This window comes from Phocoena sinus, chromosome 10, assembly GCF_008692025.1.
Source record: "Phocoena sinus isolate mPhoSin1 chromosome 10, mPhoSin1.pri, whole genome shotgun sequence".
NCBI lineage: Eukaryota > Metazoa > Chordata > Mammalia > Artiodactyla > Phocoenidae > Phocoena > Phocoena sinus.
The window spans coordinates 91812680-91825966 of NC_045772.1; the positions used below are offsets into that span (position 1 = coordinate 91812680).

The 13287-nt window shown below is 43.0% G+C and overlaps 1 protein-coding gene across 2 annotated transcripts in view; it reads left to right on the forward strand.

The window, feature by feature from the left end:
- Positions 1-13287, forward strand: part of PLBD1 (phospholipase B domain containing 1) — a 78675-nt gene that overhangs the window by 24910 nt on the left and 40478 nt on the right. The gene's annotated exons all lie outside the window — the stretch shown is intronic.

Consider the following 13287-nt stretch of genomic DNA (forward strand, 5'->3'; position numbering starts at 1 on the left):
TCAGAAAAGATAATTGATACAATTTCAGTTTTCTTAAATTTACCAAGGCTTGATTTGTGACCCAAGATATGATCTATCCTGGAGAATGTTCCATGAGCACTTGAGCAAAATGTGTATTCTGTTGTTTTTGGATGGAGTGTCCTGTAAATATCAATTAAGTCCATCTTGTTTAATGTATCATTTAAAGCTTGTGTTTCCTTATTTATTTTCATTTTGGATGATCTGTCCATGGGTGAAAGTGGGGTGTTAAAGTCCCCTAGTATGAATGTGTTACTGTCGATCTCCCCTTTTATGGCTGTTAGTATTTGCCTTATGTATTGAGGTGCTCCTATGTTGGGTGCATAAATATTTACAATTGTTATATCTTCTTCTTGGATGGATCCCTTGATCATTATGTAGTGTCCTTCTTTGTCTCTTTTAATAGTCCTTATTTTAAAGTCTATTTTGTCTGATATGAGAATTGCTACTCCAGCTTTCTTTTGGTTTCCATTTGCATGGAATATCTTTTTCCATCCCCTTACTTTCAGTTTGTATGTGTCTCTAGGTCTGAAGTGGGTCTCTTGTAGACAGCATATATAAGGGTCTTGTTTTTGTATCCATTCAGCCAATCTGTGTCTTTTGGTGGGAGCATTTAGTCCATTTACATTTAAGGTAATTATCAATATGTATGTTCCTATTCCCATTTTCTATATTGCTTTGGGTTCGTTATTATAGGTCTTTTCCTTCTCTTGTGTTTCTTGTCTAGAGAAGTTCCTTTAGCATTTGTTGTAAAGCTGGTTTGGTGGTGCTGAACTCTCTCAGCTTTTGCTTGTCTGTAAAGGTTTTAATTTCTCCATCAAATCTGAATGAGATCCTTGCTGGGTAGAGTAGTCTTGGTTGCAGGTTTTTCTTCTTCATCACTTTCAGTATGTCCTGCCACTCCCTTCTGACTTGTAGGGTTTCTGCTGAGATATCAGCTGTTAACCTTATGGGGATTCCCTTGTGTGTTATTTGTTGTTTTTCCCTTGCTGCTTTTAATATGCTTTCTTTGTATTTAATTTTTGACAGTTTGATTAATATGTGTCTTGGTGTATTTCTCCTTGTATTTATCCTGTATGGGACTCTCTGTGCTTCCTGGACTTGATTAACTATTTCCTTTCCCATATTAGGGAAGTTTTCAACTATAATCTCTTCAAATATTTTCTCAGTCCCTTTCTTTTTCTCTTCTTCTTCTGGAACCCCTATAATTCGAATGTTGGTGCATTTAATGTTGTCCCAGAGGTCTCTGAGACTGTCCTCAGTTCTTTTCATTCTTTTTTCTTTATTCTGCTCTGCAGTAGTTATTTCCACTATTTTATCTTCCAGGTCACTTATCCGTTCTTCTGCCTCAGTTATTCTGCTATTGATCCCATCTAGGGTACTTTTAATTTCATTTATTGCGTTGTTCATCATTGCTTGTTTCATCTTTATTTCTTCTAGGTCCTTGTTAACTGTTTCTTGCATTTTGTCCATTCTGTTTCCAAGATTTCGGATCATCCTTACTATCATTATTCTGAATTCTTTTTCAGGTAGATTGCCTATTTCCTCTTCATTTGTTAGGTCTGGTGGGTTTTTATCTTGCTCCTTCATCTGCTGTGTGTTTTTCTGTCTTCCCATTTTGCTTATCTTACTGTGTTTGGGGTGTCCTTTTTGCAGGCTGCACGTTCGTAGTTCCCGTTGTTTTTGATGTCTGTCTCCAGTGGCTAAGGTTGTTTCAGTGGGTTGCGTAGGCTTCCTGGTGGAGGGGACTAGTGCCTGTGTTGTGCTGGATGGGCTGGATCTTGTCTCTCTAGTGGGCAGGTTCACATCTGGTGGTGTGTTTTGGGTTGTCTGTGGCCTTATTATGATTTTAGGCAGCCTCTCTGCTAATGGGTGGGGTTGTGTTCCTGTTTTGCTAGTTGTTTGGCATAGGTTGTCCAGCACTGTGGCTTGCTGGTCGTTGAGTGAAGCTGGGTGCTGTTGTTAAGATGGAGGTCTCTGGGAGGTTTCCACCATTTAATATTATGTGGAGCTGGGAGGTCTCTTGTTGACCAGTGTCCTGAAGTTGGCTCTCCTACCTCAGAGGCAGAGCCCTGACTCCTGGGCTGGAGCACCAAGAGCCTTTCATCCACAAGGCTCAGAATAAAAGGGAGAAAAAGTAGAGAGAATTAGTAGAAGTATGAGGAAAGAAAGAAGGAAAGGAGGAAAGGAAGGAAGGAAGAAAGAAGCAAAGAAGGAAAGAAAGGAGGGAGGGAGGGAGGGAGGAAGGAAGGAAGGAAGGAGGGAAAGAAGGAAAAAAGACAGAAAGAAAGAAGATACAGTAAAAATAAAATAAAGTATAATATAGTTATTGAATTAAAAAATATTTAGAAAAAAAAAAGGGACGGATAGAACCTTACGACAAATGTTGGAAGCAAAGCTGTACAGAGAAAATCTTACACAGAAGCATACACATACACGTTCACAAAAAGAGGTAAAGGGGGAAAAATCATAAATCTTGCTCTCAGAGACCACCTCCTCAATTTGGGGTGATTCGTTGTCTAAAGGAGGGAAGGAAGGAAGGAAAGAAAGAAAGAAAGAACGAAGGTAAAGTATAATAAAGTTATTACAATTAAAATTAATTATTAAGAAAAAAAAATTTTTTTTAAAAACCATGGACGGATAGAGCCCTAGGACAAATGGTGGAAGCAAGAGTATACAGACAAGATCTCACACAGAAGCATACACGTACACATTCACAAAAAGAGGAAAAGGGAAAAAAAAATCATAGATCCCGCTCCTAAATTCCCCCTCTTCAAATTGGGATCATTCCTTGTCTATTCAGGTATTCCACAGATGCAGGGTATATCAAGTTGATTGTGGAGCTTTAATCCGCTGCTTCTGAGGCTGCTGGGAGAGATTTCCCTTTCTCTTCTTTGTTCTCACAGCTCACAGGAGCTCAGCTTTGGGTATGGCCCTGCCTCTGCGTGTAGGTCGCTGGAGGGCGTCTGTTTTTTGCTCAGACAGGACGGGGTTAAAGGAGCCGCTGATTCGGGGGCTCCGGCTCACTCAGGCCGGGGGGGGTGGGGGGGAAGGAGGGGCACTGCGTGCGGGGCGGGCCTGCGGCGGCAGAGGCCAGCGTGACGTTGCGGCAGAGGCCCGCGTGACGTTGCACCAGCCTGAGGCCCGCCGTGCGTACTCCCGGGGAAGTTGTCCCTGGATCCCAGGAACCTGGCAGTGGCGGGCTGCACAGGCTCCGCGGAAGAGGGGTGTGGAGAGTGACCTGTGCTCGCACACAGGCCCCTTGGTGGCGGCAGCAGCAGCCTTAGCGTCTCCCGCCCGTCTCTGGGGTCCGCGGTTTTAGCCGCGGCTCGCGCCCTTCTCGGGGGTTCGCGCTTTTAGCCGCGGCTTGCGCCCGTCTCTGGAGTTCCTTTAAGCAGCGCTCTTAAACCCCTCTCCTCGCGCACCAGGAAACAAAGAGGGAAGAAAAAGTCTCTTGCCTCTTCAGCAGGTGCAGGCTTTTCCCCGAACTCCCTCCCGGCTAGTCGTGGTGCACTAACCCCTTCAGGCTATGTTCAAGCCGCCAACCCCAGTCCTCTCCCTGCGCTCTGTCCAAAACCGAAACTCGAGCCTTTGCTCGCAGCCCCGCCCGCCCCGGCGGGTGAGCAGACAAGCCTCTCGGGCTGGTGAGTGCCGGTCGGCACCGATCCTCTGTGCAGGAATCTCCCCGCTTTGCCCTCCGCACCTGTCGCTGTGCACTACTCCGTGGTGCCGAAGCTCCCCCCTCCACCTCCCGCAGTCTCCGCCCGCGGAGGGGCTTCCTAGTGTGTGGAAACTTTTCCTCCTTCACAGCTCCCTCCCACTGGTGCCGGTGCCGTCCTTATTCTTTTGTCTCTGTTTTTTCTTTTTTTCTTTTGCCCTACCCAGGTACGTGGGGAGTTTCTTGCCTTTTGGGAGGTCTGAGGTCTTCTGCCAGCCTTCAGTAGGTGTTCTGTAGGAGTTGTTCCCCGTGTAGATGTATTTCTGTTGTATCCGTGGGGAGGAAGGCGATCTCCGCGTCTTACTCTTCCGCCATCTTCAAGGTCCCCCTAGGCTAGAGTTTTTTGTTTTCAGCTACACAGGGGCAGTTGTATGAGAAGCAATAGCATCTTCATACAGACATCATTTTATCAATTTAAAACATATACTGCTGGGGACTGTTTTGCAAAGGACAATTCCACGTACCAAGACACAGCCTTGGAGCCTGGGCAAAGAAGGTGAGTTTGTGCCAGAGGCCAAAAGAAAGAACTGCCTTGTTTTCCTCTCATCTTGCAGAGCTGCTCAGGCAGCTGCCAAGAGCAGTGGGAAGTATAGGGCTGCCACGTTTTTCCACATCACCACATTTAAAATGCAGCGGTGTGCCTTATATTCTGCCGCACCTTGGGGGGATGTGTGAAAGGACGAACATCGTGCGATGAACGACTGAGATAGGCAGATAAGGACGTTGGTTTGACGGCCTCAGAAAATATAATTTGCTTTTACCAACCTATGAAACGCTCGAGAGACCAAATCAAAACACAAAGAAATACGCTCAAATCCTCCATCACTACCTTCGAAGCACGCAGCAATTTGTTGCTTCTTTGAGCTTTTACGACGCTTTTACGACACCGTCCCGGGCCCCCGCTCTGTCCTGTATCCGGAAGCTCCTGGTGGTGTAAGTGCGTGGCTCCTGCAGGGTTATTTCGCCGTGTGCAGCGGAGGGAGATCCACCAGGGCCACAGCCTCGGGTAGGCATTCACAATTTTCAGGAGCTTCTCTCGCTGTCTTGCTCTTCTTCACTCTCTCTTCTCCCTCTTCTTCCACTGCCCCACCCCCGGCCCCTGAGGAGCCCCTCACTGCGTGATGCACCACGCAGACGTGCATTCCGGAGGGGCCCCTGAGGCTTGCTGTGATGCCCCTTCAGCCGCCCGCACAGCCCCTTCCTAGCATCTCTTAGAACTGTGATTCCTGAGAGCCAGATGCTGCCTTTTCCGTCTCCACCTATCAAAATCCTGCTCAGGGCTTCCCTGGTGGCGCAGTGGTTGAGAGTCCGCCTGCCGATGCAGGGGACGCGCGTTCGTGCCCCAGACTGGGAGGACCCCACATGCCGCGGAGCGGCTGGGCCTGTGAGCCATGGCCGCTGAGCCTGCGCGTCCGGAGCCTGTGCTCTGCAACGGGAGAGGCCGCAACAGTGAGAGGCCTGAGTACTGCAAAAAAAAAAAAAAAAAAATCCTGCTCAACCTCCAAGACCCATCTCAGATGCTCTCTTCTTTTTGTTTTATACCTTTTTTTTGAAATTACAATATTTTGTATTGTGTGTCAATATGATGCTACATCATATAGCTGTTAGAAATGACCTTTTTTTATACATCTTTATTGGAGTATAATTGCTTTACGATGTTGTGTTAGTTTCTGCTGTACAACAAATTGAATCAGTTATATGATGCTCTCTTCTTGATGAAGCTCTTTCTGATTCCATTTCCACTGGATCAGAGCCCCATCTCTCCCCTCCACCACCTGTTAGTGCCTTGAGGACAGGGTCCCCATCTTATTCATCTTTATATACCCCAGGCGCCTGGCACAGCACTTCTGCCCTCCCCCACAGTGGTTACTTAACTACACGCTTATGAAGTTTAATTGAATCCTGTTGTTCCAGTTTTATGAGAGATGAATCGGAAGTGTCAGCTACGTATTTCCGTGTAATGCATTGTCTAGCAGCCTTGGCCAAATGGAATTTCTGCCTTCATTTTTTTTTAACTCTACTGGGTGGCTCCCTAACAGTTGCAAATTAAGAGTCTCTGATGGCTCACTAATGATGTAAAACCTGATAAATAGTCATTGATAGTCAATAAAATAAGTCAGGAAAACTTTCTGGAAAGAATGGTGATGGGGGTGTGAGGACCTGGTCTGCTCTAGTTTTTAACAAAGTGGCTGATCTCTTGTGTCGCTGAGGCACATGTAGAAATGACCTCCTCTGGAATTACCTAGCCAGTTTGGATGCCACAATTCAATGTGACACACCCTCGTTATACTACCTGGTGCCGGGCTCTGGGGATAGAGAGACAGTGGGGAGTGAGTTCCTGAGTACTCTCCCCACTCGTTTTAAGGTAATGTGTTGACACAACAGTTGGTAAAACTATGATGAAAAGAGGTTCTAGCAAGATTATGGCACAAGTAGAGAGACTAGTCAAAGGCGGAACCTTTTTGGGCGTTTGTCTTACCATCAAGAGATACTTCAAGAATCTCCTCTGTACCCCCCCAACTTGCTCCTTCTGTTATTAGAAATTGAATATGGCTCCAGGTCAAGGCTGTAGCCAAAGCAAAGATAAGTAAGACACAGTCACACCCTCAAAATTATCAAGTGACCCATCAGTTGGTAATTATTTGGGACTTAACATGAAGCACAAAATAATGATGATGATGATGACGACTAGCACTTATATTTATATATATATACACACACGTACACATATATATATATAATTTAAAATATGCCGGACATTGTTCAAAACATTTTATATATGTTAAATTATTTAATCCACAGCCACGCTGTGAGGTATATATTATTACTATCCCCATATTACTGAGAGAAAACTTGGGCACAGAGAGGTAAAATACGTAGCTGAAAGTCACAAAGCTAGTTAGCAGCAGCCAGAATTGGAGACCAGCTGTCCAGCCACGGAGTCTGTGCCCATGCACACACATACACACGTGGATTAATCACACTGGGAAATACTAAAGGAGCCTGATATGGTGTCAGACCCAGGAAGCAGGAAGTTGAAACAGCTAGGAAAGAGTCGGAGAGATCACCTGACAAGCACTAAATGATATGGTATTAACACAATGCAAAAAGACGCAGGGAAAAGTAGGTGTCCGTATGTCTTTGTGATTGTCACAAAGTGTGTGTGAGAGATGGAAAGATGGGCAAAGTCTTGGCCAACTTAGGAGGAAACTTACTGACTTTATACACCACAGGGGCTGAAACGAAATCTAACACGTCCTTGACGTGGAGACTGGTCTTGGCTCTGTTGGATGAGAATTCGGAAGCATGGTGAAGTTGGGAATCCTGCTTATGGTTGTAGAGCCTACAAGGAGTGGATCAAGCTTTGAGTTCAGAATTCAAAGCCTCTGCTCTTATCTGCTGTCCTGTGTTGCTCCAGCACGCAAAGGTATAGGGCCCCAGGCTCAAAGATCAGAGAAGGGCCTCAACCTTCTCAGGGGACTGTGAATGGATTATGTTCCTCAGGGCCCCTGGGTGGGGCAGGGTCAGGTGAAGCCTCCACTTCTGGTCTCAAGGTGCAGGTTTCTCTTCCGCAGCTCTGAATATCAGAATCAAAAAGTTTAGCCCCTCCCCCTCCCCCCCCAAAAAGAAAGAAAAAATATTAATAATTCTGGCCTAGTTACCCTCTTTTATCTACATCTGTCTTTACTGTTATATGGACCTCCACAGCAACCACCCCCAAGTCAGGATGAATGTTCCTCTGTTTCAGGGTTTCTCAACCTCAGCACTTTTGACGTTTGGGATTGAATTATCCTTTGTTGTGCATTGTAGGAAGTTTAGCGGCATCCCTGGCCTCTACCCACTAGATGCCAGTTGCACCTTCCACCCCCCTGTTGTGACAACAAAATATGTCTCCAGACATTGCCAAATGCCCCTTGGAGGGAAAAATCACTCCAGTTGAGAAACAGCCCTATATTGAAATAGACTGAAAAATTGAGAGGATCTGGAACTCTGGGTGGAGCTGGGCAGGGTGCAGTGATGGAGACTTTAGGTAAAAAGTATGAATTTTTGTATCTTTACCTGAGTGCGCATTGGTAGGTCAATAGCCCACAAATTATTTTTTCCCAAAACAGAGAACTTTATTTCCATTTAAATCATTTTAAGAGCCCATTCCTCCTCATGGCAGGAAATGTTACCATAGTCATTTCTATAGGGACAAAATATCATTGAAACTGAGTCAATTCAGAATGTTCCAGTCCTCTTCCAAACGCTTTTTTCCAGAATGGATTGGTGTTACTGAGGCATCTTGGAGGGAGGGGGGATGTTTAAGCAGTGGTTGTCCTGTGTCCTTCTCTGGCACGTTTACTGAAGTGGAACAGTCTCATTGAGTCTTTAGCTGGGGTGTTTCCCCACCTGACATCTAATGAGGCTTCCATGGTCTCCCTGGTCTCCAGTTGCAAAATCAATGCCATTGAGGTTGCAGTAGTCACCCCAAGTATAAGTCCTCTGCCCCCAGGAGGTCCATCAACTCCCAATGTCCTCAGGCCAGACAAGAAAGCCTTTAGCTGCTCCCTGAAACTCATGGAGGGGTGCAGGGGTGCTGCATTTGGCTCCTGAGCCCGGACAGTCCGGGCAGCCATCTCTACTTCCCCATGCAACCTCGGAGGGAAAACTGAAGGGCTTTTGCTTCCCTAAGCAACTAAATCAAGTCATCCCACTCACCTGGAGTTTCTGCATTCCATTCACCTGGAATATGAGGCCAGGGCAGAGGGTCCCTTCCCTGTCAGCCACACCTGTCCAGCTTTATTGCTGTTCTCTCCCTCAGTTTTAGAGATGATAGAAAAGGGGCCAACTTGATAGAAGAATAGGTGTGGCAGCATAAAAGATATATAAACAAAAGTTAAATATGATAATTCAATTTTTAAAAAATATTTACAGATAATTTGAAGGAAAAGCACTCATGACGTTTGTTGAATTCAAGGACCATAAAATAAAAGATTTCAAAGGATTTTAATGTTCTTTGCCTCACTGGCAGTAAAACTCTCTTCGCATCGATTTCAGTTCTGGAAACTATTAGATGAAGATATCTAAAGTTCCACCGTGCTGGGGGCCGGATTCCCATTTCTGGAAGCCGAGTCACCTCCCGCTTACAGTGCTGACCTCTAGGTTGATGAAAAGCATCAAATAAAAACCAGAACTCAGACTTTAGGTAAACTTCCAGTCCAGAGGGTGCAAGGGGCTCACCATTTGACCCACTTTGCTCCAAACTTAGAGCAAATAGTAGATAAAATGTATAGAAAGAGAGCGTCATGGTAATAGAGCTGGCCCCCCCAAACAAGATTAAAGATCTCTTGAACCAGAAATGAAGCAGAAAAGCGCTGGGGTCTGGATCTGCTGGGCCCTTGGCATGAAGCAGGCAGAGACAGCCACCCCGGCCGGTGGGTGAAGGCCTCTGTGACCTGAGGGAGCTGAATCAAGGCTGGGAAGCAGAAGTAACCTTGCTGCTTTGGACTGTTTGGAACATAGGAGGCCACAGAATAACTTCTGCTGATGTGCACTCTGGTTTAGAGATTTATAAGAAACCGTGAGCTTGACGGGAGGCGGGGTGGGCAAAAGAACCAAATCATCCATGTGCTGGTTCCAGGACACGTATACGTGCAGCATTCCATAGGAAAGAAGTTCCCCCAAAGCCGCTATAAGACCTGGTTCTCAGGGAGTCTGATGGAAGTACCTAAAAGAAAATGAGAGGCAAGAAAGAGGGAGGGAGAAAGGAAGGGGGTTGGGGGGGGAAGAATTTAAGAATGTAAACAAACACATAACTTAAAATGCCTGAATACCAAGTTCAAAAAAGCAGAAAGACATTTTTTTTCTTAAATTCCATATATATATGTTAGCATACAGTATTTGTCTTTCTCCTTCTGACTTACTTCACTCTGTATGACAGACTCTAGGTCTATCCACCTCATTACAAATAGCTCAATTTTGTTTCTTTTTATGGCTGAATAATATTCCATTGTATATATGTGCCACATCTTCTTTATCCATTCATCCGATGATGGACACATGAAGAACCTAGGGGTAAGACAGGAATAAAGACACAGACCTACTAGAGAATGGACTTGAGGATATGGGGAGGGGGAAGGGTAAGCTGTGACAAAGCGAGAGAGAGGCATGGACATATATACACTACCAAACGTAAGGTAGATAGCTAGTGGGAAGCAGCCGCATAGCACAGGGAGATCAGCTCCGTGTCTTGTGATCGCCTGGAGGGGTGGGATAGGGAGGGTGGGAGGGAGGGAGATGCAAGAGGGAAGAGATATGGGAACATATGTATATGTATAACCGATTCACTTTGTTATAAAGCAGAAACACACCATTGTAAAGCAATTATACTCCAATAAAGATTTTTTAAAAAAAGATAAAAAACACAAAGAAATTGAATGCTAAGAAAAAGCAAAATCAACAATAAAGTAAGTCATTAATACACTCCAGATTAATTTTGTAGATGGGTTTAACAAAGACTTTAAATATGCTTAAGGTACTCTAAGTTTTAAATGAAGGAAAACTTGGAAATTCCCTGGTGGTCCAGTGGTTAGGACTCTGCGCTTTCACTGCCGAGGTCGCAGGTTCAGTCCCTGGTTGGGGAGCTAGGATCATTCAAGCTGCAGGTCACAACAATGACAACAAAATATATGTACACACACACACACACACACACATATATATATGAAGGAAAACCTGAAAATTTTATGGAACAAAAAGGAAGAAGTAAGAAGACAGGTAGATATTTTAAAAGAACCTGCTTGAAATATCATAAATGAAAATTATGGAAATTAATTTTTTAAAATATCAGTAAGTGGGCAAACCCTGGACTAGACCAACTCAGAGAAATAATTTCTGAATCAGACATTAGTATTGAGAGATTTGTACAGTACACTGCCCCAAAAGAGAAAAGGGTAAAAATAATGAGAAAGCTGTTATTAAACAGAGAAGTTTGATTGAGAAACTCCAACATATGTCTATTAGGAGTCCCAGAAAAAGAAACTGGAGGGAATTGCAGATAACCAATAGTTGACGGTAATAGTGAGAATTGATCAAAATTGAGAAAGACACGAGTCCTTAGTTGGAAGACACAGCCTATTAAAGTGCTACAACACAGAGGATGAAACTACAGAAATTTGAGGATAAAGGGAATAATTTAAAAAGCTATCAGAAAGAAAAACATTGATTACAAAGGAATCTCAGCTTGACTGACAGCATACCTCTCATTAGCAACAATAGACCCAGAAGATATGAGGATGATATTTTTAAAGTACTGAGGAAGAATAACTAACTAGAGTTTTAAAACCGTTTAAATTATCCAAGAGCAAGGGCAAAATAAGGATATTTTTAGATATATAAGTTAAAATATTTTACCATTCACAGGCTTCTATTAAACTATTATAGGACATACATTAACAAATATAGTAAGAGGGAACATTTGGGATATAAAGAAAAATAGTTAACACAAAACACAAAGAAGTTAATAAAATTTGATTGTAAAAGGTAAACAATAAAATTTATTTTAATATTTCTTTAATCAAAAGGTAAAACTAAATCTTCAAACAATAACATGATGGGTGATGTCAATGGGTAAAGCTTGCTAAAATATGTATGTTTGGAGGAGGAGAGAAATAGAAAATTCATTTAGATTTTATATAAGAATTCCCTGGCAGTCCAGTGGGTAGGACTCCATGCTTCCATTGCAGTGGGCACGGGTTGATCCTTGGTCGAGGAATTAAGATCCTGCATGCCACGTGGTACTGCCCCCCCAAAAAAGTCATTTATATTTTATAATAAAATGCATAATAATGAATGTTTTCACAATTTTTAATGATGATCACTAATGGAATAGAAATGCAGCTGACCCTTGAACAATGCTGGGGTTAGAGATGCTGAGTCCTCACCCCCAACCCTGCACAGTCAAAAATCCTCATGTAGACTTATGGTCGGCCCTCCATATCCAAAGAGTGTGTAATTGCTGAAAAAATCCATGTGTAAGTGGACCCTTGCTGTACAAAGTCATGTTGTTCAAGAGTCAATTGTACATTTTATATAAAGCTTCTAAATTGGCAGAAGTAAAAAGAAGGATAATGAAAATATTATTTAAACAGAGAAACCATAAAAGAGAGACCAAAAAAATGGGATGGTAAACGCAGAAATAAATTCAAGTATATGAAAATCACAGCAGATGTAAATGGATTATTTTCATCAATTCAAAAACCTTTAATTGAGGAGATGTTGTTCAAGGATACAGACTTGCAACTAGTAGATAAGTCCTGGAGAGCCAACGCACAGCATAGTGATTATAGTCAACAATACTGTATTATAAACTTCAGAGTTTCTAAGAGATTAGATCTTAATTGTTCTTACAACCAAAAAGAAATTACAATTACGTGACATGGTAGAGGTGTTAGCTGATGCTATGGTGATAATCACATTGCAATATATAAATGTATTGAATCATTATACAATGTTGTATGTCAATTATAGCTCACCAAAAATGTTTACTGTATAGCGTATGAGGGACATACAACTTTTTTTTTTTTTTTTTTGTGGTACGCGGGCCTTTCACCGCTGTGGCCTCTCCCACCGCAGAGCACAGGCTCCGGATGCGCAGGCTCAACGGGCCCAGCCGCTCCGCGGCATGCGGGATCCTCCCCGACTGGGGCACGAACCCATGTCCCCTGCATCGGCAGGCGGACTCCCAACCACTGCGCCACCAGGGAAGCCCAGACATTTAACTTTTTAAATAAGTTTTAAAAAATCTCAAATAGCCAGTAACGCTGAGGGGAATGGAAATTAAAACACAGAATCATTTCAGCTACAACAGACTGTTGAAAATTCGAAAGTCTGACTGTGCCAAGTGTTGGCGAGGGTAAGGAGCAAGGAGAGATCTAACATGTAGTTGGGGAGAATGTAATTTGGTACAATCACTGTGGAGAACAATTTGGCAGTATCTAGTAACTATAGGTGTATAGAACATTCAACCCAGAAATTCTGCTTTTATATGTATATGTATATATACACATACATACTAGAAAAACAAATGTGTACAAAGAGACATTTACAACAATGTTTGAAGTTGCACTGTAGTAGCGAAAAATTAGAAACCAGTTAAATGTCTACCATAGGACTGCATAAATGAATTTTTATATAGTCATAACGGGATACCATCAACACATGAAAAGAATAAGTTTAAGCTGCAGATGATAACAGATAATTCTTTCAAAATATCATGTGGAGAAAAATAAACAAGTTAGGGTGGTAGATAGTATGATCTTATTTATATTTGTCCTGAAACATGATTAATAATAATATACATTATTTATGATTAAATATATATATAGAGAGAGATGGTATAAAAATGTACATGAGAACAATAAATCACTCATTCAAGACTGCAGTTGCCTCTGGGGAGAAGGGAGGACAGTTAGTTTCAGCGGTTGAACTCTATCTTCTATTTTATATCTTTTTTTAAAAATATGAAGCAAATGTGGCAAAATCTAATGATTTTATGTAGTTGGGTAGTG